Source organism: Ursus arctos, unplaced genomic scaffold, assembly GCF_023065955.2.
Source record: "Ursus arctos isolate Adak ecotype North America unplaced genomic scaffold, UrsArc2.0 scaffold_1, whole genome shotgun sequence".
NCBI classification, from domain to species: domain Eukaryota; kingdom Metazoa; phylum Chordata; class Mammalia; order Carnivora; family Ursidae; genus Ursus; species Ursus arctos.
This window is the reverse complement of record NW_026622763.1, coordinates 103,918,827-103,940,608: the sequence shown is the minus strand read 5'-3', so window position 1 is coordinate 103,940,608 and position 21,782 is coordinate 103,918,827. Positions and strand designations below refer to the sequence as shown.

The following is a 21,782-nucleotide window of genomic DNA, read 5'->3' as shown; positions in this document are numbered from 1 at the left end:
CAAGTGCCTTCTGGTGGGTCCGGTCAGTCTGGCGCAGTCCACGCACCGAGACAACATACAGAATACAAATCAACACCCCAGGGACTCTCAGCACTGAAACCAAACACACAGGCAAAACCCCCAACAGAAATTTCCAGCAGCTGCTAGAAGGGGCGTAGAACAGCAGCTGGGGACAAGAGAAAAGGCAGCGGGAGCCACTGGCCCTCCCCAGACACACGGAGCCGGACGGGGCAGGAGAGCCCCGCTCATGCTGGACAGTAGCAAAGATGCTCCGGGGCCCGTGGTCTGGGAAGGAGAAGGCCTGGCAGCCACACGCCCGCGCAAGCGGGGAGGGCAGAGGCCCGGAGGCCACACTGTGCAGGCCAGGCAGCCCCTGCGAATCGGCATTGAGGGTTTGAACGTCTTCTGGCCCAACCTGGATCTCACCGTTATTGATGCATCAAGAGAAAGTAATTCTGGAAAAAGACCAGGGAAAAAAGGCTGTTCTGGGGCCTCTGCTGTTCTAGCGAGTTGATCTGCCCTTGCCTTCTCCCTGGAGGGCCCCACTCCCGGCAGCCTGGGAGATAAGCAGGCCCTTTCCCGCCCTCTCTCTCAGAACAAGACCACAGCGTGCACGCTGAGCCCCCGGCCTCCAGCCCCACGGCCGGCACGCACAAGCCCTGCTGAGTCCCTGCCTGGTCTTCTGTCACTGGCTGTGGTCTCCTCCTGGTGCTGGGGAAACTATTAAATGATCACCCATGTCTTCCTCCTGCTCGCCCTCGGACCACAGTGGGGACGAACTGCAGAGACGGCATGGCACAAAGGAGGAAACACGGGGCTCCAGGGTCGATCCGCGTGTGTACATGCCAGCTCTAGCTGTGCGCTCTTGGCCAAGTTACTTACCCTCTCTGAGCCTCTGTCACCTGCAGGAGGTCCGTACACCTGCCCTGCCACATGAGCACACAGTGGGCACACAATGACTATCGTTCCTCATGGCCTTCCCTGGAGAATGAGGACGAGTGGGCACAGCACTGGTGGCCCCAGATGCCTCTGAGCCAGGGACTCAAATTTATGGTCTCCACGAACCACGAACTCTCTGCATTTCCACTTGGAGATGTCATCGTTTATTCCAAGTCATGGGCTCTACTGGTCCGAAGTCACCCCTTTCTCACCTTGGATGCCCTCCCCTTTAATCAGTGGTGTCCCTGCTCCAAGCGTGAAACTGCCCAGTTCGGGCAAGTGCCGCCAGTTCCTGTCTGTGAAACGGATAACACTGCCCACCTCCTCCAGGTGTGTGGAGAAACTCCGCTAATATGCGCCAAGAGCCAGCTCCCCTCGCTCGGGGTCCCCAGTCCCGGCCCATTAGCATCCTGGACGGGATCACGCCCGTTCATCAGCACCCCTGGCGTCTTCCCAGGAGAAGCCAGGAGCCTCACGCCAGGCCCACACGCCTGTGGCCCAAAGGGCTCCCCTCAGCAGCTTCTTGACCTGGGATGCTGCTGACAGCACTGTGGAGGCTTTGCAGCGACACGTGCCAATCCAGAGAAGTGTCGCAGCTCTCACGTAACCCTGACGCACAGACAGGACAGGTAATCGCCACAGCCTGGACCAAGCACCCACCCACCGAAGCATCGCAGCAGTTCCTCTACATAGACCCCAGATCCCACTTCCCCCAGCTCGACTGCACACGGCAGGTCCCCCGCCTGGCCTCCTCGAGGCCCAGGCAAACGCTACCTGGAAGGACCTGGCCCTTCTCCCTTGGCCTCTAAACCCCCATCTACGTAACCTCATTACTGGGAAAAAATCCTCATTAGTTCAACCCCCAAGAGACCATCCTCATCCCCACCATCCCCCACCGGCCTCTCAAGTGTGACTGTCCTCATGACTCACGCTGCCTGCCTCAGTCTACCCTCTGACACTCAGCTGGGCATGCTGTCTCCCTTGCTTGGAAGGTTCTCCCTGCCTCTGCTGGCCAAACCCTTCAACCGATGCTCCGTAAATGGCTCTGCTGTCACTGACCCCCCCCCCCCCACTTTAACCCCCGTCACGAAGGCACCCAAAAGCAGCAGCACTTTCTGGGTGTTACACACCGGTCCCGAGTCAGCACACCCACCACAGTAAACTCTTGGGGGTGAGGCTCCTTCTCAGTCATGCACAAGCCACACACAGAAGGACTCTTGAAATGACTGGTCCCCCACAGGCTGCAGACCCCAAATGCCCAGGTGATGTGAGCTCTGCTAATCAACGGGCAACTCTGTCTTAAAGACCACTTTGACCTTGAGAAGATCAAGGTGCATCCTAGGAGTGAAGTGACACAGTGGCCCCAGCAGAGCAGCCCGTGCGGCCTCGGAACCCGGGGACCGTCTCCTGCGGTGGTCATTGCCGTGCGCAGGTAAGCCTTGCCACCTGCCTGCAGAAGAGAGCGAGCCAAACCTCCCTGGGTGTGAGTCTGACCTGAACTAGACGGTATACACACACAGTCAACAGTGGGGGAAACGGGGTGTCAGGAGGCCCGGAGGACCCCACAGCACATGGCGTTTGATTTTTAGAAGGCGAACACACTCTTCAGGTCTTTGCAGAAACCCCAAGCAACGGCGAGGCCAATACGAAGCAGCTCTACTCGAGGGTGGAAAGGGGGCACGGGAACGGGTCTGCAGGAGGAACTGGGTCCCACCCACTGCCCACCTGCTGTCCCAGCCTGGCGCCGCCCACTCCCACCCCGACCCGAGGACCCACGGAAGAGCCACCTGCCGGAAGAGTGAACAGACCCACCACGTTGAAACACTTCACACACGCCAGACCCAGCAATTCCACCGCCAGACACGCATGTCCAAGAGAAAAGGAAGGTTCTGTCCATAGAGAGGCTTGTAGAAGGATGTCCGCGTTGGTGTTATTCCTAATAGCCCCAAACTGGAAACAACCCTGTGTCCGCCAACAGGAGATGTCCGCACAGAACCGATGGTGGGACATCCAAGCACCAGTGACAGGAAACGCTCATCCGCGCACAACCCAGAGGAACCCTACAGGCACGGTGGCGAACACAACGCCAAACACGAGAGAGCACACATCACGTGACGTGCGAGAACAGCTGGAAGGGACCTCTAGAAACCAGAACAGGGGTTAAGGGGAGGAGGCAGGACTGGCAGGGCAGGGGCCCGAGAAGGCTCTCCGGTGATGGGAATACAGCTTGATGGGAGCGGATGACGCAGGTGGCAGTGTGTGTCCAAACTCATGCACTTAGGACCTACGCACAACACGTTTAAGTACAGTAACAACAGCGGGCCTCTCTCGGCGCATAATGAAGCAACCGAGCAGGAACATGGAGCTTCTGCCCGAGGTCAGAGGGCTAATGAAGCATGCAGAGTGGGGTGGAGAACCCAGGGCTCCGGGGCCCAGCCTGGGGCTCTTTCAGGGGGAGCTACATCCCCCCGGCACCTCCAACGCCGAGAGAGCTTCTCTGCAGTAGACAGAATCCTCTGGTATCACCCAGAATCACCTGCAGCTGATGCCCCGAGCCTGGCCCCGACCAGCCCACATTCACCCAGGAAAGCGGGTGACGGGCTTTCCTCCCAGTCAAGGTTGAGGGCTGAAGGCTTCCTACTGCAGACAAAGGCTTATCTGGCCAGCGCTAGGCATACCCCACGTCTCCCCACAGCCCACTCCCTGAGCCCCGCTGCCCAGCTGTCCCGTGCCTCCTGGAGGCACCCTGGGCTCAGTGAGGCTGGGACACAGGGAATGCGTCTGGAACAAATTACCACGCTAAGGGTGACTTAAAACAAAGGAACTGCTCTCTCCCAGTTCTGGATGCTGGCAGTCTGAAAGCAAGATGTCACGGGGCCACACGCTCTCAAAAGCTCTAGGGAAGAATCCGTTTTCTGTTCCAGCCTGTGGTGTCACGGGCAAGCCTCGTCTCTCCTCTGGGTGCTCTCCCTCTGCTCCAGCAACCACGCGGCCTTCTTCCCTGTCTTCACACGGCTCCCTTCCAAGGCCACCGCTCATGGGATTAGGGCCCAGCCGACTCCCGCATGACCTCCTCTTAACGGATCGGATCACCTCTACAAAGACCCTATTTCCAACAAGTTCACATTTTGAGGTTCCTGCTGGACACGCCTTTTGAGGGACACTAGTGCGCCTTGTACATGGAGGAAACGGTGAGAGAGGGGACCTCAGGTTGGCTCCTGCAGAGCAGCCTCGTGGGCACCTGCGTCCAGCAGGCCTGGCCGGTGACAGAGGAAATCCGTGTGTAGCCTGGAGTAGGCCAGGCCTCGTGCGCACAGGGGTCGCCGGGCGTAAAAGCAAGAACCCACTTTCCTAGTGAAATGACTCACGCCCCACTCAGACGCGAGAGGGGTAAACCCATCTCCGAGCTTTCTTTACGTAAGACACACGTGTTTGGGGCTACAGTAGAAGGCGACACTTGACAGGTTAACTCTGGTTTCTCCCTCAGCTCCCCTGGAAAGAACTTTATGGAACCCGCTCCTACCGGCACCCTTCCAACCCGGCAAACAGGGCCCATCCTGACGACCGCCTGTCCGGCAAACCAGGTCATCCGCCCCCGTCCTCAGTCCCTGAGCTGTGCTGTGATGCCGGCGGCACACCGCGGGACCCGTCTGCAGGGGCCAAGGAACATTCCCGTCCCACCCACCGTCCTCGCCGTCTCCTTCGGCCAGCTGTCCCTGGGGGTGCTCGGAGCCGCTGCCAGTGCTCTGCGAGCCCATCCTAGGGCCCAAGGGAAGCTGCCACGGGATGTCCGGGCTCTTTAAACCAGAACGCGTCTCTCTGAGTCGATGCCACATTCGCGGTCACCAGCCCTGGCGCCCCGGGCTCCACTACCATAGGACCTCATCACTTGACTGTGGCTATATTTAATTGTGTGCCTCTCCAGCCAGGCTGTCCCCCTGGGTCAGCAAGGACGGTGTCCTTCAGCGGCCCCCGCAGGGCTCTGCACCCAGCAATGATCACTCAGTAAATACCCAGACCAGCGAAGGGTCTGTGGGCGGTCCCAGCCTCACCGTCCGGGAACGCGGCTGCTTCTCCAAAGCCAAGACTTCTTATGTTCACAGCCTTCCTGATGTCTGTCTAGAGCAGAACGCTGTTCTGAAAACAATAAAGGTTATGGGGGGGCGTCTTCCTTAACTTAAGCCAACCACGTAGGTACAGAGCATCTGCCACGTTTCGGGGCAGCTGGGGCAAGAACGCAGCAGAGAGAAGACCTTTCCTGCTCGGAGCCGGTCACAGAGATGCTGACAACAAGGACGTGAGCTACAACAGAAGCCGTTAACACAGGTAACACACATCACCACGCCCGCCGCCACCGGCTGAACGGCCTTCCCCCAAAAGATACATTAAATCCTGACTCCCAGTGTCCGTGAACTTGACCACGGGAAACAGGGTCTTTGCAGATGTGATCAAGTTAAAATACGGTTATTCTGGCTTCGGGTGGGCCCTAGATCCAATCACAGGTGCCCCCATGAGAGAAGGGAAATCTGGACGTCCAGACCCAGACACACACGGAGGACAGCTGGCCACATGAAGACAGAGACAGACTGGAGACGCAGCCCCTGGCCAATGATCGGCGAGACCACAGGGAAACTGCCAGACAGCAGGAAGGGGCGAAGATGGGCTCTTCCACAGGCAACGTGGCCCTGCAGCCTCCAGGCTGGAAGAATGGATTTCTGTTCTTTAAGCCATGCAGCCACTGCTCCACCGCCCTGGGAAACTAGCCCACACATCTGCTGGACGCTGCGTGTGCGTCAGGCACGTTCTAGTGCTTTCCGTGTACTCATTTCCTGAGACAGACGATTACTGCCTCCACCGTGCAGTTGATAAACCTCGGAAACCGAGGTCTGGAGAAGCTGAACACCTGGGCCAAGGTCTCCCAGCTCCCGAGAGGCAGGGCCTACAGCATGAGCCTGCATGCCCTCCTGCGGAGCTGGCATGAGCCCACCACCAGGACCAGAGGGATCAGCTCATTTCTAGACAATTCCAAGAACATAAGCTGTGTCTCCACCTGCCCCCCTGGGCAAACAGCAGCCCAGCTCCTGGAGACCAGAGCAGGATCCCCAACGTCCTGCTGTTTCGGTACAGCTAAAAAAATGGTCAGATGGTTGCTCCCATTTTTTTAAAAAAACTTTTTCCTTAAAAAAAAATCAAAGCATACATTAGCAAACCTCGTGTGAATCATCTGTCTCTCCATACAGCCTCTGCTTCAAGTCTGTACCAGGCACAGATGATATGGACTTCAACTGACCTGACAGTCTCCTACCGGAGAGAACTCACCAGAGGCTCTGCAAGCCAGGTCCATGCCCCTTTGGTAAATCACGGCTTGTTTTCCCAGCAGTTCTGATGGGGACACGAGGAGAGGTGCTGGGATGGGGAGCAGGCGACCAGGAGCCGAGAGCACCTGGGAGAAGCTTTTCTTTTGCTTCCAACTAAAAATGAAAAGTACTTGAGGATGATTATTCCATACAGAGGCTCAGAAAGGGCCAGGGGACGAAAGAAACTGCTCCCGAGCAGAAAGGGCACCGCCAGGAACGTCTCTGTCCTCGGCTTCGTCTGTCGTGGTTCGTGCCCAGACGTCCAGCTGATGCTTGGTGCCAACTTCTCCCCGGCCCCCGCTGTCCTCTGCAGGGAGGCTGTGCTGTCCACTATCCCAGAGCCCCGTGCAGCACCGGGCCTCCTCTCCTACGGGATTGCTGGCCCCATGTCAGGGCTCCACGCTGGCTGGTGCCGGGGGACGGGGCTGGAAACGGGCCTCCCTCCTCTCAGTCTGGAAACCTTCGTGCAGCCCCCACCTGCCCCGGGCTCCTCGTGGAGGCCCTCCATCCGCCCTGCCCTGGAAGTCGCTCCCGCCCACAAGCGCAGACGTTGTTCTCGCTGGGGTTGGCGTGAGGCCACACGGAGCCCCAGGCCTAAGGGTGGTTTCCTGCGTGTCTCATCTGGCAGCTTTCTAACCGCTGATGCACCGGCCTCCCACACGCGTGACTGCTTTCTCCTCTCCCTCTGGGCTGGCCTTCGAGGGTGTGTCTTGACGGGGTCTCCCCAGCCCCCCCATGGCTGGTCCTCCCGCCCCCCTTCACAGATATCTCCTCCTCCGCCTGTCCAGAGTGTCCAGTGTCCCCACTGTCTGTCCCTGGCCTTCTGCTCTTGTCGCTTGGGGCATTCTCCTTAGGGCGGCTAGCTGCCCCCTTGCGACGGGGTGCTCAAATTCATGTCTCTCATGGCCAGCTGCCTCCCACGCCCACTCAGGACAGCCCACAGCCACCTTCAAGGCAACACGCTGGTCTCCTCTCCCCCCGCACCCCTGCATCCCCATCCTGGCAAAGGGCACCGCCCAGAAATCACCCATCCTAGATTCCTCCTCCCCCCAACCAGTTGGTTCTCTAGCTGGAACAGAGAACTGTTTCTGGAAAGCAGTGTTTCTCAGCCTTGCTACTGCCATTGGGGGCCGGGTCATGGTTTGCTGTGGGGCTGCTCTGTGCCTCGTGGAATGGCTGGCAGCACCCCAGCCTCTACCCACTAGATGCCAGGAGCAGCCCCAAGCCCAGCTGTGACCTCGGCAACGTCTCCAGACACTGTCCCATGTCCCCAAGCCGGCACCGCTGTAAAGGGCCAGATGGTGAGCTTTTCAGGCTCCGTGGGCCTCTATCTACTGCCCCCGCTCAGCTCCGCCTCTGAGAGGCCAACACAGCCACACACCGAACAAGCAGGCATGGCTGCTTCCAATAAAACCTTCTTTACAAAAACAGGGTGCACGCAGGGTTTGGTCCCCCGTCCCGGGGCCACACGTCATCACGGCTCCAGACTCCACCTGCTCTCTGGCCAGCTCCCTCTCCTTCCCCTACCGCCGGCCTTCCTTCAGCCACTCCCCACCTCTCACTTGAGCCCCACCCCCAACTGCCCGCAGTCTGGCCCCCCACTTGATTTCTTGGGTGTGGGTTCACCCAGGCCCCAGGAAAGCGGAGATCATGTCCATTCTAACTAGGAAGACTGTATCACCAGTCAGGCCCGGTGAAAAAAGCCTTAACGACGCATTTAAATCTCCAGGTTCGATGAGGAGAGATGATGAAACTGATTTGGAGAACCAGCTCACTCCAGGACGCGCGGCTGCTGCGTGGTATCCGAAACCAAAACCCAAACCCAAACCTTCACCTTGATGGTACACAAGCCATTTGCTGCTGTCGCCGCACCTGCCCAGAGCCCTCCCCCAGTACCTCCCTGTCTCTGTCCTTCTCTGGGCCCCGGGCACAGCCGCAGGATGGAGGGGTGATCCTGGATGCCTCCGGTAGCACAGACCAACACGCGCATCCCCAGAGGAGGTCCGCTCGCTGGCTGAGCAGACACCCAGGCTGGTGGCCCCAGGGGCAAAGCAGAGTGAGGTGGGTCCTGAGTGCGGAGACCGCCGGTCCTGAGAGTCCTACAGGACTGGGTGCCTTCATCCCACAGGTTCCTTTCTGGACTGTTTTAGAATCGCACTTAAAACCCATTAAAAATAAAAGGGAATACACATTGTTTCCCATAGAAATGCTACTCTGCAGATTTCTGATTGATCTATTCTTTACCAAAACCTGAGAATGTTAGGTAGGATACTGCCCAAAGCAGCGAGGAGCCCTTCTGAAAGGAAAAAAGAAAAGGAAAGGAAAGGGAAGGAGAAGAAGGAGGAAGAAGAGGAAAAAAACTCTGTTGGCACGAAGAGAAGACACAAAGGAGGCGAAATCCAAGGCCACATGGCCCCCTGCCATCCCGTTTCCGTCTACACCTGCACCCTCGGTGAGAAGAACTGGTGCCCAGGGCGCTTCCAATACAGAGAGGGCGGCATTCTCTGGTTTCCTCCATCCGGCCAGCCCAGGACAGGATGAGTGCCTGGAGCTGGTGGGGGTGGGGGGAGCTGGACAGCTACAGGGGCTCTGCCGGCTTCCCAACCCCCCGGGGGCCAAACCCCCACCGTCAAGGACACGGGGATGCAACCTTGGAATGCCGAGTGCAGCTGCTTAACGGAAGCTAAGTGCTCGGGCACACGGTGACCCCACGGTGGCGCATCGTTCTGAAAGCCAACAGGCTGTGGCTCCCCTTCTCCCTTCTCCCTTCCCACCCCCACCACATCTGGCCAGTAAGATATGTGCTCAACCTGCAAAATCCGGTTGTCAGGCAGGGTTCAGCAAACACCTGGTGCTTCTGAGGTTCTCCGAAAGGCGGTGATGGGACCAGTGCGGACATGAGGCAGCAGAGCACGGTGGCGACCCACCGTCCATCAGGGTCTGTGAGATGCAGGTTCCTGGGCCCTGCCCTGGCCGCCAGGAAGGGGACGCTGTGCTCAGATCAGCATCATTTGAGGGGACTTTCATCAAGAGGCAATTAAGTAAAGCCCTGGCTCTTGGAGGTTTGATAAACACTGGGGACCGGGTGGGGACCGGGTGGGGGAGCTGGAGTCCAAAGCCAGGGGTCTCTCCAGAGCCGGCAGACCAGTGAAGACAGCTCTTAGAATTTAGTTAGAACATCAAAACAGAGTGAGTTTCAGCACGACACACAATCGCCACAAAGCAGAAACAGTCAGGCGTCCACAAATGGAACAACAGACCAACAAAACATGTGTAGCCACACACACAATGGGGTCCTACTCTCCACAAAAAGGAGGAAATTCTGACCCATGCCACATCGTGGAGGACCCCTGAAAACATCACGGTAAATGAAGAAGACAGTCACAAAGAGTCACATACCGTACGGTTCCAGAACAGACATATCCAGAGACAGAGCAGGTCACTGGTTGCCGGCGGCCGGGGGCAGGGAGGGCTGTCGAGTGACTGCTCACAGGTCTCTGCTTGCAGGTCTCTTTTTGGGTAAAATGTTTTGGAACCAGATAGAGGGGGTGGTTGCACAACTTTGGCAATCTCCTAAATATCGCGGGATCGGAACACTTTAACACGGGTCCATCACAAACCCATCTGGGGCTAAACTGTGTGTGTGCAGACTGAACAGTCAGAAAACGTACCTTCACCAAAAACTGGTACACACGGAGACACGTCTCAGTTATAATCAGCAATAAACCACTAAGGGACCAAAGGAACATACGTGCCATCAGGAGAAAAGAAAGGAGCTATCAAAGGAAAAGCGGGCGGAGGACGAAGCCTCGAACAGGAGGGATGGAGGTGGTGCTGGTCAGAGGCGCTGACCAAGAGCCCGGAGCACGCGTGCCCTCTGCAGCAGCGACCCTGCACAGGGACCGGCTGGGACCACCTGTGTGCTTTTTAGGGCTGTAAAGACCCAACTCCAACTCACTAAGCGAACACAGGAACAGACTCCCGCAGGCAAGCTGAGGGAGGCCAGGGGTGTGGAAGCAGACACTCAACGCCTCCCAGCCTCCAGCCTGAGTCCCCGTCCCCGCGGGTCCAGCTCTAGCCACAGCCGCGCTTCTGCACAAGGTGGAAGCGCAGCCATAGCCGTGAAGGCGCCACACGCGTCCAGCTGCAGCTTCTCGTTCCTATTTTACAGATGAGCAAACTGAGGCACAACAGAGGGTCAGTTAGTGGGGCCGCATTGCTGTTAGCCACCCAGACAGGTTCGCTCCAGAGTCCGGGCCACACCCCTCCGGAGCCACACTGGTCAAGTGGGAGCAAAAGGCTCTCCCCAAGAGGGCTCTTCTCCCCAGCGATAAAACGACACATAGCTGCACCATCCCACCCCCCATCTGCACAGCCAGGACGCGCTCACCGAAGCATCCGCTGTTCTCACATGGGATCCATCAACTGGTAGCCTGGCCTCCGTGGCCTGGGTCTGTAGGATCCAAGCCCGCCCCCGAGTCCAGTGTCTGAGGGCCAGACCCTGGCCAGAAGAGACTGTCTGGGTCACGCTGGCCCAGTCTCATTGGGGGATTGCAATGCAAGGGTGCTGCCAGCTCCTGCCACCCAGCCACACCCCGTCCACGGGGCCCCTCGCCGGGCCACCCACAGGCTCACTCAGATTCACTCTGACGCCCACTCACGTGTGGTACCCTGAAGAATTTCCACGGTAACTTGGCATCCCAAGGTGGGCAAACTGATTTCCAGTGACTCATACCCAAACCTGGCCCCTGACAAATATTTAGGCCCCGGCAGACGGAGGCCCGATTCTGAAGTCACTTTAAACCCCTCTGAAATCAAGTGATCCGAGCCAGATGGGAATCTGGTGAGCGACATTCCTGTCAGGTCCATCCAGGCGCCCCTGGCCTCTGCAATAGTTGGGCAACTTCTGATGGACAATTCTAGAACCCTGCTTAGCCTCCCACCATTGGACCCCAGATCTCCTGCTATGGGGCCCCTGTGTGATGGTGCTGAGGTCTGACCTCGCTTTTAATCACTGTTCGCTTCTCCGAGGCACGAAGCTCCCTCACCTGTACGATGAGGTTACTAATTATTATCAGGCTCGCCCTACCTCTCCCCGAGATCAGGAACAAATCTCAGGAGAGCTTTGCAAACTGTAAAGTGCTGTGCAAAATTTAAATATAAAACGAAGCTACAGAGGAGCTCTTCAAACACGGCACAGTAACATTTCTCTCCCTGAAGCTTCCTCTTTGCCAGATCTGACTTGGGCCCTGGAACCTCGTGCACCATTCATTAAAAAACCAGCCTCCTTTGAAAGCCAGTTCATCAACTCCTCTTCAAATGCCACTTCAAGACCTCAACACCGTGCAGCCCGAACAACTCAGGAAGACCCGTGGACAGCCTGGTAGTAATGTGGGCGCTAGGTTCCCATTAGCCACACGCAGAGCGCCTTTGATTTTCAGGTGTTGTTCCGAATAAGCCGAGTTCAACTAAAATCCAAAGGATTTCCATAAGCCAAGTCTCCCTCCTTCTGTAAATGAGCAAATAATAGCTGGATTTAGCAAAAAGCGAAGAATTAATGAGATAAAGGAAAGCACAGATTTAACTGGTTTCCGTCTGGTCTGACGTTGGTCTCGCTGAGCACTCCAGCCCAGGGGAGACATTCGGGGCCCCCGTCCGACCCTGCCCCCGCTCCTCTTACCTCCCACTTATCCCCAAGCCTGTCTTCGGCCTTCTTCCAAGTCAGGAGCTGTTGCCCTTTTTGGGGGGTGCAGATACTTAGAGAAATGCGGTAAGGGCTAGGGGCCTTCTCTGCAGAAAACCACCTGTAGCTATAAATCCCGCTGCAGAGCCTCTAGAAGGACCAGGCTAGGAGGCCACGGGCCCAGGTTAAACACACCTGCTCGCTTCACGATAAAAATGACGTTGAACAGAACAAGGCCCAAAACAGGGTGGACACGATCCGAGGACATCGCAGGCCAACTGAAAGCCTCCACCCATGATCATTCATGTCACCGACAACTGAAAGCAGAGAGGGGCTGCACATTCCAGCTCCCACAGGGAGCAGCGCGGGTAAACAGGGTTTATGGTGACGACAAGGAAGAAAGGAAAAAGGATCAAGTTGTGTTTACTGAGCAGAGTCCGGGGCGGCCCAGGGGTGGATGGGGGTGGGGGCGGGGTCCCTGCTCACAAGCGGCCAGGGCGACAGGCACACCACACAGGTGCCGAGCATGGCAGACCCTCACCAGGGGCGGGCAGAGGCGTGGGCAGACCCCGGACCTGCTGGGACGGCGGATGGCCAGGTTGTAACGGGAAGACCCTGTGACCTTGGGAAGACACTGTGACCTTGGGAAAACGCTGAGCTCGGACAGATGCGGGCTTTTTCAAAGTCTCTGCTTCCTCTTCTGCCAAATGCAAAGCTTTCCCCGCCGTCGACAGAGTGGAAAGGAGGTTCCGGGTGCATCACAGGAACTCCGGACCTGTGTCTGCCTGATGGCGACAGGAGCCTAAAACACACGACCAGAGTGTGCCAGAAAGATCCAGCTGGTCCCTCTGCACAGCCACCCCGCAGGCCAGCTGCTCACCTCTGGGAAAGAGGCGCCCCATGTTAGTCACTCCGGCCAGCGAGTCATGTGAATCCCTCTTCTGACCTCTGGGACCCCCGGGACGGCGTGAGGAGGGGAAGGCAAGGTGCCTGACAAACGGTGTGAACCGCAGTGTCAGGGAAGGGCCGCCCCCCTGACCACATCAACCCCGTGTTCAGAGAAGCCCCATGACGGATGCCCTGGGGGGCCCTCAACAAAGACACAAGAAGGTCCAGAGAGGCTAAATGACTTGCCCAAAATGATGGGGTGGTGCCAGATTCCGAAGGAAGGAGGTGGGGAGGGAGAGGGCAGGACGGAAGGAGAGAAGGAGGGAAAGGAAACTGCATGTAAGCCCAGGTAAGGATGCACGCAGGTCACCTCCTCGCCGGCCCAGGGACACCCCCACGGCCCTGCACGCTCCCCCGGATGGATCAGCAACGGACACCTCCACGGCGGAGCCGATCGGCAGCCCACCTGCTGACCCAACCACCGAGGACTGGCTCAAAAGGCTGCGCTGGAAGCAGGGAAATGCGAAAGCGGCCCGGGGCAGGTCTCGCCAAGGACTGCTGTGCACTGGCTGGCGGCCATCCCTGGGCCAGGTGCACGCTGGGTGAGCAGCACAGGCCAGGTGACGGGGCAGAAGCACAGGTGTGCGTGTGGGGGGACATGGCGCATGCAATTCCTGAAAAGCAGCTTCATTTCTCAAATCCTGTTCTCAGGTCCTCACGACCCGCTGTGCTTGGTCTGGATCCTTCCAATCACCCTGTTTCACCTGAGCAAGTTTGAGAGCCTATTTAGTTCCTTCTAATCTTTAAGAACTTTCTAGACACTGGCTCCATTTTTACAGACAAGGAGACCGAGATCCAAAGAAATTAATTTACGCAAAATGCTCACGGATTCGTAATTGAAATTCGTCTACCCTTAGAAAACAGGAAAGTGCTAAGCTCTTTGCAGAGACACTTTTCTGACCCACAAATAAAATATATTCACTTTGCCCTTCCCATCGCCCTGTCAGCTTTAAGTAATGAACTAACAAGGGGAAAACGCAAGCCGGAGAGATAGGGAGATGTGGGGTTTTCTGATTAGATTGGGGAGTTCGCTGCAGTCTGCGCAGGTTTCAGCAAGAGACTGGGAGGCTCTTGAGATGAACAATGGTGGAGTCTTCATTCACTCACACCTTTATTTCCAAACCAAGTATGTTAAAAATTTCTCATCTGTCCTCAAGACTTCCCCGCTTGAAAGAGGCTGAAGAGGGCCGGCCGGGAACGAGGCTAACATACCGGGCTTTCAAGAACGCAGAAGCCGCTGAGTGTAACTCAGCGCCGGGAGCGAGGCTCGGCTTTCTCATCTGCCCACATTCCCCAGGTTCCATGGAGCTGGCTCATGACCTCACTGAGCTCTAACTGCACTCGTTACTTAATGAGGCAGCCCTGATGGGAGACATCTGCAGGCAGAGGTCTTGAAATAAGCTGAGCCCTGTCTCAGGTTCGACGCACGGCTGGGGGGCTGCCCTCGCTGACAATCTGAGGTCCGACCTTGCCCCTGGGGGTGTCCATGCAGGCCTCAGCAGGTGCAGAATCACGGTGCCCCTGGGTCATCTGGCCAGTGACAGTCCTGGGTGTCCTGCCGTGAAGGATGCTGGGCTGAGCAGCTCTGTCCTGAGGACATGTGAAAGCAGGATCCCCCTGCACACAGACTGGAGCCCAGTCGCATCCTCAAAAGTCACCGCTCAGTAGTTTCCAGGGGATGGGGGCGGGGCAGTGGGAATAATTACTTCCTGGGTACAACGGATTCTTCTGGAGTGATGAGAGAGTGGGAGACCAGACAGAGGCAGTGGCTACACAACGTTGTGAAGGCACTCGATGCCACGCAATTGCACACTTTAAAATGGTTCACTGGACGTGATGTGAATTTCCCTTCAAAATAAAACAAAAGCCCCCAAACCCCACCCAATGAGAAAGGGCTGGAGATCCCCAGTCTGAAAAGCGGCCCTTGAAAGGAAGAATTCGCTGGTGCTCCTCCACGTGGTCCACGCCGAGGGTGCCTGGCCAGACGGACCCCACACAGAGAGGAAGAGGGGTCCAGGTAGCGGAATGGCAGCTTCCTTTAAGATCAACTCATTCCTGAATTGTGTCCTTGACTTTCGAGTAAATTGACAGCTGGATGAGAAAACGCTGATTTCACCTCTAAAAATTAGCTCTGTGGCTCACGTGTGTGGCTTGTCATTTGTTTTTATTGGCCAGCACTGGACTCGGGGATCCTTGCCCGCGTGAGGCATGTGTCCTCCCAGGACCCAGGTAAAGGAGGGTGGGCTAGGAAGGGGGGCCTTAGGGCATGAGCCTCACCTCTTATCTGTAAAATGGGCAGGGCAAGGGCTTGAGGAAACAAAACAAGGGAGGTGGTTAGCGGAAGCCTTCCCGGGCATTGGCAGAACCGTGGGAACGAGCCTCAGCCTCAGAAGGAGGAACTGGGCTCTGTCCTTGGCTGGCACGCTCCCCGAGGAGCTGGGAGGCCAAGTTCTGGTATCTGCCGGTTACACGGTCATTCACACGGGTCTTAAAGTGAAGAGCAACAGAGTCAGGGCTCCTTTCTGCTCCCCCGCTTGGTCCGTCATCTGAGCAGCAGCCTTGAAGCGGGTGCTTCAATGAACTACTTCTGGTGGTAACAAGAGGGTCACTAACAGGTTGAGACTCTAACCAGGGCTTGCTGGAATGACATGCAAATCACGAAACCAGGCAGCAGCAGAACTCTGGACGTAACACTGAAGCCCTGGGATTCAACCACCTCACGGTGAACTTGAGATAAATCAGATCTCGAATATTAAAGATGCACAGAGAAAACTGCACTTATGTTCCTGGGCGGGGGGGGAACACAAAAACTGGCCGCATGGATGATTTCTCTAAATGCTGTAGGACACACGTCCACTCCCCTAAAATTTCAGTCTGATGGCACGTCTGCCACCTGCCAACACAAGCAAGGGTGAACCTCCCTCTCCAGGCTCCTAGGAGTCCCACAACCTGCTTCCTCCTCCCAGACATCTTGCTGCCCCCGGGAACCCTGGTTCAGTGCCAGAAAAAGCAAGCCACATAAATACCGCTCAGGTTACTGCTGGAGCAGGCGAGGGGTCCCAGGCAGAGGCCCCCATTAATCTCCTCCAGCCTTATTCAGGAGGGGCTGGCCCACACTTGCCCAGCTGCACCCTAAATCCAAGCCCAGAGGGAAGACCACGTGGGGGGTCAGACAGCCAGTCACGGTGCACAACCCACTGGTGTCTATCAGGTTGATCTCGAGAAAAGGACCGAGCTGCGTATTTGCTGGTTGATTTCTGAAACCCGGGCATTCCTGCCGGTGCCAGGCCAAAAGAATGCGAGGAATTTGGATGCCGTTCACTGGGTCTCCCCGCAACCCAAACAGACCACAGCCTCCAGGGCAAGGGGCTGTACTTATAAGGCGAGGGCAGAAGTATTTTAAGTCCCGAGACCTCAGTGTGGGGAGGACTGACCCTGGGACCAGAGAGCTCCCGGATTCCTCACGTCTCTATTGAAAGCCCCCAGGGTGTAACGTGCAGGCATCCCAAACATTCTTTCTGTCGGAAAACAGATAATGGAAAACAATGAGACCTGATAGAAAAGGGGGGAGAGAAGAACACTGGAACAAAACCCAGTCATCCACCCCCAAGTTGAACAGAGGACACAGAAGACTTAAGGAAAAACCTGGCATAATCCAGGCGGCCGCCCACTTTATGTGGAAGGACTTTTATTATTCAAACGTGATCAGGAAGGAAGCAGCCTCTGAGCTCCTTGTGAACAACCCTTCTTCCAACCCAGTGTATGCAGAGGATCCATTTAATTCTACCCGATCCTTTCACCTGGTAAGGACACAGGTGTGGCTTTTCAACCCAGGAAAGCCGTGTAGACAGCCCCACAGAGCTGACTGTTCTATTGCTGGCCAAGGGAGTAAGAATCAACCGCTGCTAAGATCCCACCTCTGGGTGCAATGAGATGGGGACCACACTGATCCCGGAGCACCGAACCTGTTCAGACCCGTCCCGTCACCATGCTGTACACCTGAAACCAACGTAACGCTGTATGTCGACTGCACTTCAATAATAAAAGTTAAGAAAAAGAAGGAAAAAGAACAGCCAAGAAAATACCTGAGAACATTCTACGAGGACACCATTCTTCCCTGGCTGCTGCAGAATGCCCGTTCTGCCAATGTGTTCCCAGGCCAAACGCCCTCCCGAGCCCCAGCGTGGGCGAGCCGTAACTGCGGCCACATGGAGCTCTTTCAACCTGCACCTCGTCACTGGCGGCCACTGTTTGGGAGCTCATGACCTCTTCCGTTGTAAGAATAACTCCTTTGTGCAAACACAAAAGGGACAGCCAACCTGGGCTCTCCATCTGGTTTCTGGGTAGAGCCAGAGTGTTCCTTTCATGGAACCAGAAAGGGAAGTCGCCGGTACCATCTGACCTTCCCGGGTTGGGGACACTGAGAACTGACGAGGATATGAAGACAGAGCAGGGAGGGAGATGTTTGCAGAGCAGTAAAAGGCCAAGAAGCTTCTGGAAGTGACTCCTCCCTCCTGAGCTGCTCTGCAGGCGTACGAGGCCCATCTCCCTACGCGGGTCTGTGTACGTTGGCTACAACGGTGGTCTCCACGCAGGAGGCCGGGGGCAGCTGCTCTTCCCAACACCCAGGCTGCCCGGCTTACCTCCGACAGGCCACCAGCTTCCTGACGTCAGAATGAAAGTCCCAGGACCCAGCCTCCCGTCCACAGAAGGCAGATGCTGCAAGACAAAAGGGGAACGCAGGATTCAGAGCCTCGGTCAGTGAAACTCAGGATGGTGCTTTCCCTCTTCCACGTCTAGGGTGAACTGTGCCCTGAGCCGTGTTCACCCAGTAAGGTGGGGACAGTGGCGGGAGCTGCAATGCGGCCCCAGATGGGCCTTCCATTCCGGCTGCTGGAGCGGGGCCTGCAGAAGGGCCCTGGCCTGGAACCGCCCTCTGGAGACCCATCCAGCCCCTCCCTCCCCTCCCCTCCCCTCCCCTCCCTGGGCAGCTTCTCACCCCTGAGAAGCTGCCTCCTCCCCACTCCCTGCTGCTGATAACATCAGGCAGGGCCCCCAGGGGGGCTCGGAGCTCCTGTGGGGTCTCAGAGCTCCTGTGGGGTCTCAGAGGCCCACCCTGGCCTTCCAGGGGTGCTGACCCCAAGCACACGCCCCCGGTAAACCTCGAACGCAAAGACCTGGGTCAGAGTCGGCTCCCCGGGCTGCCCAGCCTACGACAAGGGCTTTTACTTGCTGTGTCTTCCCTCACCTGCTGTCACTTCTCCTGCAGAGACTGGCAGTCGTAGTTCAACAGAATAACCTTATTGGCTGAACCCCAGAGACACATCCCAGTCTCCCTGCCAGCAGCGGGCCTTCCTCCTCACACACCACACCCCACCACTGAGGACAGGGTTCAAGTCCCACTCACCCAATGCGATGCTACAAAGCCCATATCCGTGAAAGATTCCTTAAGCCAGGACCGCGTGACAGAGGAGCAGACTGAAGGTCCCCATGGCGGGACTCCCCCTAAGCCACTGCCTCCTGGTCCCCGCTGCTCTGGGGCTTTCCAGGCATCCCACACCCCTCACATCGTGATATGTGAGGCTGAAATTGCATTCTGGACCTTCCTAAATCAGGGCCACCTGGCCTGAGACATTCCCACGCCCTCCCCGCTCCCTAGACCAGCCGGTGGGGTACAGACCCTCTTCCGTGTGACATCTCACATGCGATGGCAGGGAGCACGTCCCCCCCCCCCCCCCACCTTGGGGCTTCAACAGTAAAATGAACTCCAGATGTACAGAACGGCACGGAAGTAGGGAAAGAAATCAATCCGAGGCCAAAAGAAAAATGCGGCACAGATACAGTTAATCCCCACGTAGACAGAACTTCCTGCAAGGGACGTCCGAAATCGCAAAGGCAAAGGGAAAAGCTCCATCAAAGTCAACCAACACTACGAAAAAGGCAACAACCTGAGAACATTTATTCAAACACAACAAAAGATTGAGATCCCAAAGGAGACAGAAAAATGCAGGCTGGGGACAGGATGTTCAAGACACGGGGAACAAGAGACCGCTGTCCAGCCAGCACATTGACTGTGGACGCGTCTGCCTCGCTACCCGCGGCTCCAAGAAGACTCCCGGGACTCCGGAATGTTCGTCCAGGTGCTCGCCGTACTCACAAGAGCCCTCAGTGTGCTAAAAAGGGGAAACCGTGCGGAAAAGGGGCAGGAGGCAGTGACAATATTAACAGATGTGGCTTCTCAGAAGGGGGTCGGTGGGGGCTTCTGCGTCTTTGGACGTCTCCACTCTTGCTAATCCGTGCTACAGAGAGCAGAGCATGCACTTCTCGTTTCCTGATTGTTAAATGGTCATTCCCCCAAGTCACAATACCAGCTGGGGCGCCTCCTCTCCTATTCCCCGCCCCACCCCCAAATCTTGGCTGGGGTCGTGGGAATCCCTCCCCTCGTCCGGGCCGGGTGCCAGCTCTGCTGGGCCTCGCTGCTCCCCTGCTCTGGTCCGTGTGCGGGCCCCTCGCACCAGGCCAGGGGATCGGGAGGCTGGCAAGACCCAAGCTCCCTGGAAGGGCACCTCACATGAGCTCTGCGTCAGCCTCCTGCACCCCTGCTGCTGCCCACACCACCCCAGCTGCCCGAAGCCCATCTCGCAGCCATGAAATACACGTTTGCTGAGAAACCGCAGACCGCTACCTCATCTGAACGCCAAAAAGTCACCAGGTTTTTTCTTTATGAAGAGCTTGCCACAACACTCGTATTCAGTGTTGCTTTAAGGGCTGAGTCAGTTAGCATTTTTGGGGAAGGGCCTTGCAAGCTCTCTGGGGCTTGTCATTCGCTCCTTCCAGAGGCTCATTTAGGTAGAGTTATTTCATCACATGAATCTCTGGAAGGTTCCCCAGACTGGGGGTGACTGGGTTAACTCCTACCTCATACCTAACATGGGAGGACCCAATGCTGCCCAACCAGCTGATCAGAGATGGCCAGGCTGGACTTTGGGCAGGTAGAGGAATGCGGGTACGCGCGCGCGCACACACACACACACACACACACACACAGAACCCTCAGCAATCGGTGTTGGGAGTGTGGGGGGAGGGGGATCTGGCTGTGAATGGTCCCACTGGTAAGGTCCAGGGTGGATGGATTAGGTGGACAGGACCTGCTGGCCCCTCTCCAGCCCCCTAGCTCCATGATCTACCTCGGAAAGCCCTATGTTTCTGCACGAAGACCGGCGTTCCTGAGAAGAGAGCGGGCGTGACCTTTTGACCAAGCACTGTTGTCCCCAAGGAGCAGCCATACACCTGTGTGGGCTCCCCAGTCCCCAAGGCCCCCAGAAGAAACCACAGGACTTCATGGAGGTTCATCAAGTTGGCAGCAAGTTCCGAAGTCTAGAAGGTGCCGAACTCCCTGATTTTGTGTCAAGAAACGTCAGTCCTGTCGTTGGACAAAGTGAAGGGAAATCTCCAAGAACCACGGAGCTGTCAACAAGGAATGCGGAGAACACAAGATTCTGTGGTTTTGGGGAGTCTCCGGACACAAGTGTCCTCACCCACAGTCCAGTGTCCCCTGTGCAGCTGTCAGCAGCCGTTTTAACAGCTTAGAGCCTCAGCTGAAGGCCCAACTATACAGGCTTACCCTACGTGAGGAGGTCTGAAGGCTGGGTGCACACACAGTCAGGGGCTCCTGACACTAAGACAGGAAACTACATTCACACAAAGACAGAGGGGACAGCTTTGTCCTACACTCTCACTACAGGACAGTCACCAACGAGACGTGCAGCCAGGCTTTCCACATCCCCTGCTATAGACGGAATTGTGTCCCCCCAAATTCCTATGTTGGAGTCCTGCCCTAACCCCCAGGACCTCACAATGTGACCTTATTTGGACATAAGGTCTTTACTGAGGTAATGGAATGGAAATGAGGTCCTTAGGGTGGGCCCCGATCCTTTCTGACAGTGTCTTTACAAAGGGGGGGATGTGGAGGCATACACACGGAGAAGAACGGCGGGCGAAGATAAAGACAGAGACTGGGGGGAACGCCACGGGCGGCCGGCAAATCACCAGGAGGAGACTCACGGAGCAGAGGCTCCCTCGTAGCCTCAGAAAGAACCAGGCCTGCGACACTCGACCTTAGACTCCAGCCTCCAGACGGTGAGAGGACACATTCCGGTGCTCCAGCCACCCAGCGTGGACGTCACCAGGGCAGCCCCAGGACACTATCTAGCTGCAAAGTAGGAAAAGGAATTCTCAGGATCCCGCCCATCTCAGGGGCTGCTGTGAGCGTGACAGATTTGTTTAAGGTTTCCGAGCCACCATGATGGACATGTACGGATCCGTTAGCCAAAGAATCGCTCACACCCCGTGTCGCCCCTCTCTGGAGTCTCTCCGTGGCAGGAACTGGCTTTCCCTCATCGCTACTCCGTATCCCGAAGGGACCCAAAGTAGGAGACCAAGAGTAGAAAGGAGAACCAGATAAATTCTTGTCCTCCACAGGAGGCAAACTTTGGCCCAAGGCCCAAATCTAGTGTGTCATCTGTCTTTGTATGGCCCATGAACAAAGAATGTTTTTATATTTTTACATAGTTGGGGGGGGAGAGAAAAATAAGACTATTCTTATTTTTATCGTGAATATTATATGAAATTCAAATTGCAATGTCCGTAAGTCAGGTTGACCAGAACCATGCCCGTTTGTGTACACCCGGAAACATTCCATCTGACCTTTTACAGAGGGAGTCTGCTGACCCCATTTCCATACCAGCCCTACTTACACAATGGGGCAAAGGGCCAGGCCATGGTCGGCTTGGGGCAAAGGGAAGCGGGCACGTACCCACAGGTGCCTGGTTAAATGCCAGACGCGCTGGCCAAGC

The 21,782-nt window shown here is 56.7% G+C and overlaps 1 protein-coding gene across 3 annotated transcripts in view; it reads right to left on the bottom strand.

The window, feature by feature from the left end:
• Window positions 1–21,782, bottom strand: part of SH3BP4 (SH3 domain binding protein 4) — an 82,080-nt gene that overhangs the window by 27,495 nt on the left and 32,803 nt on the right. For 2 of the 3 annotated variants that reach the window (XM_048214253.2, XM_026491636.4), the window contains exon 2: window positions 17,571–17,646. The exons of the other annotated variant lie outside the window; for it this stretch is intronic. The gene's annotated coding sequence lies outside the window, so the exon portion shown is untranslated. The remainder of the gene's footprint in view (window positions 1–17,570; window positions 17,647–21,782) is intronic. 3 annotated transcript variants of the gene reach the window in all.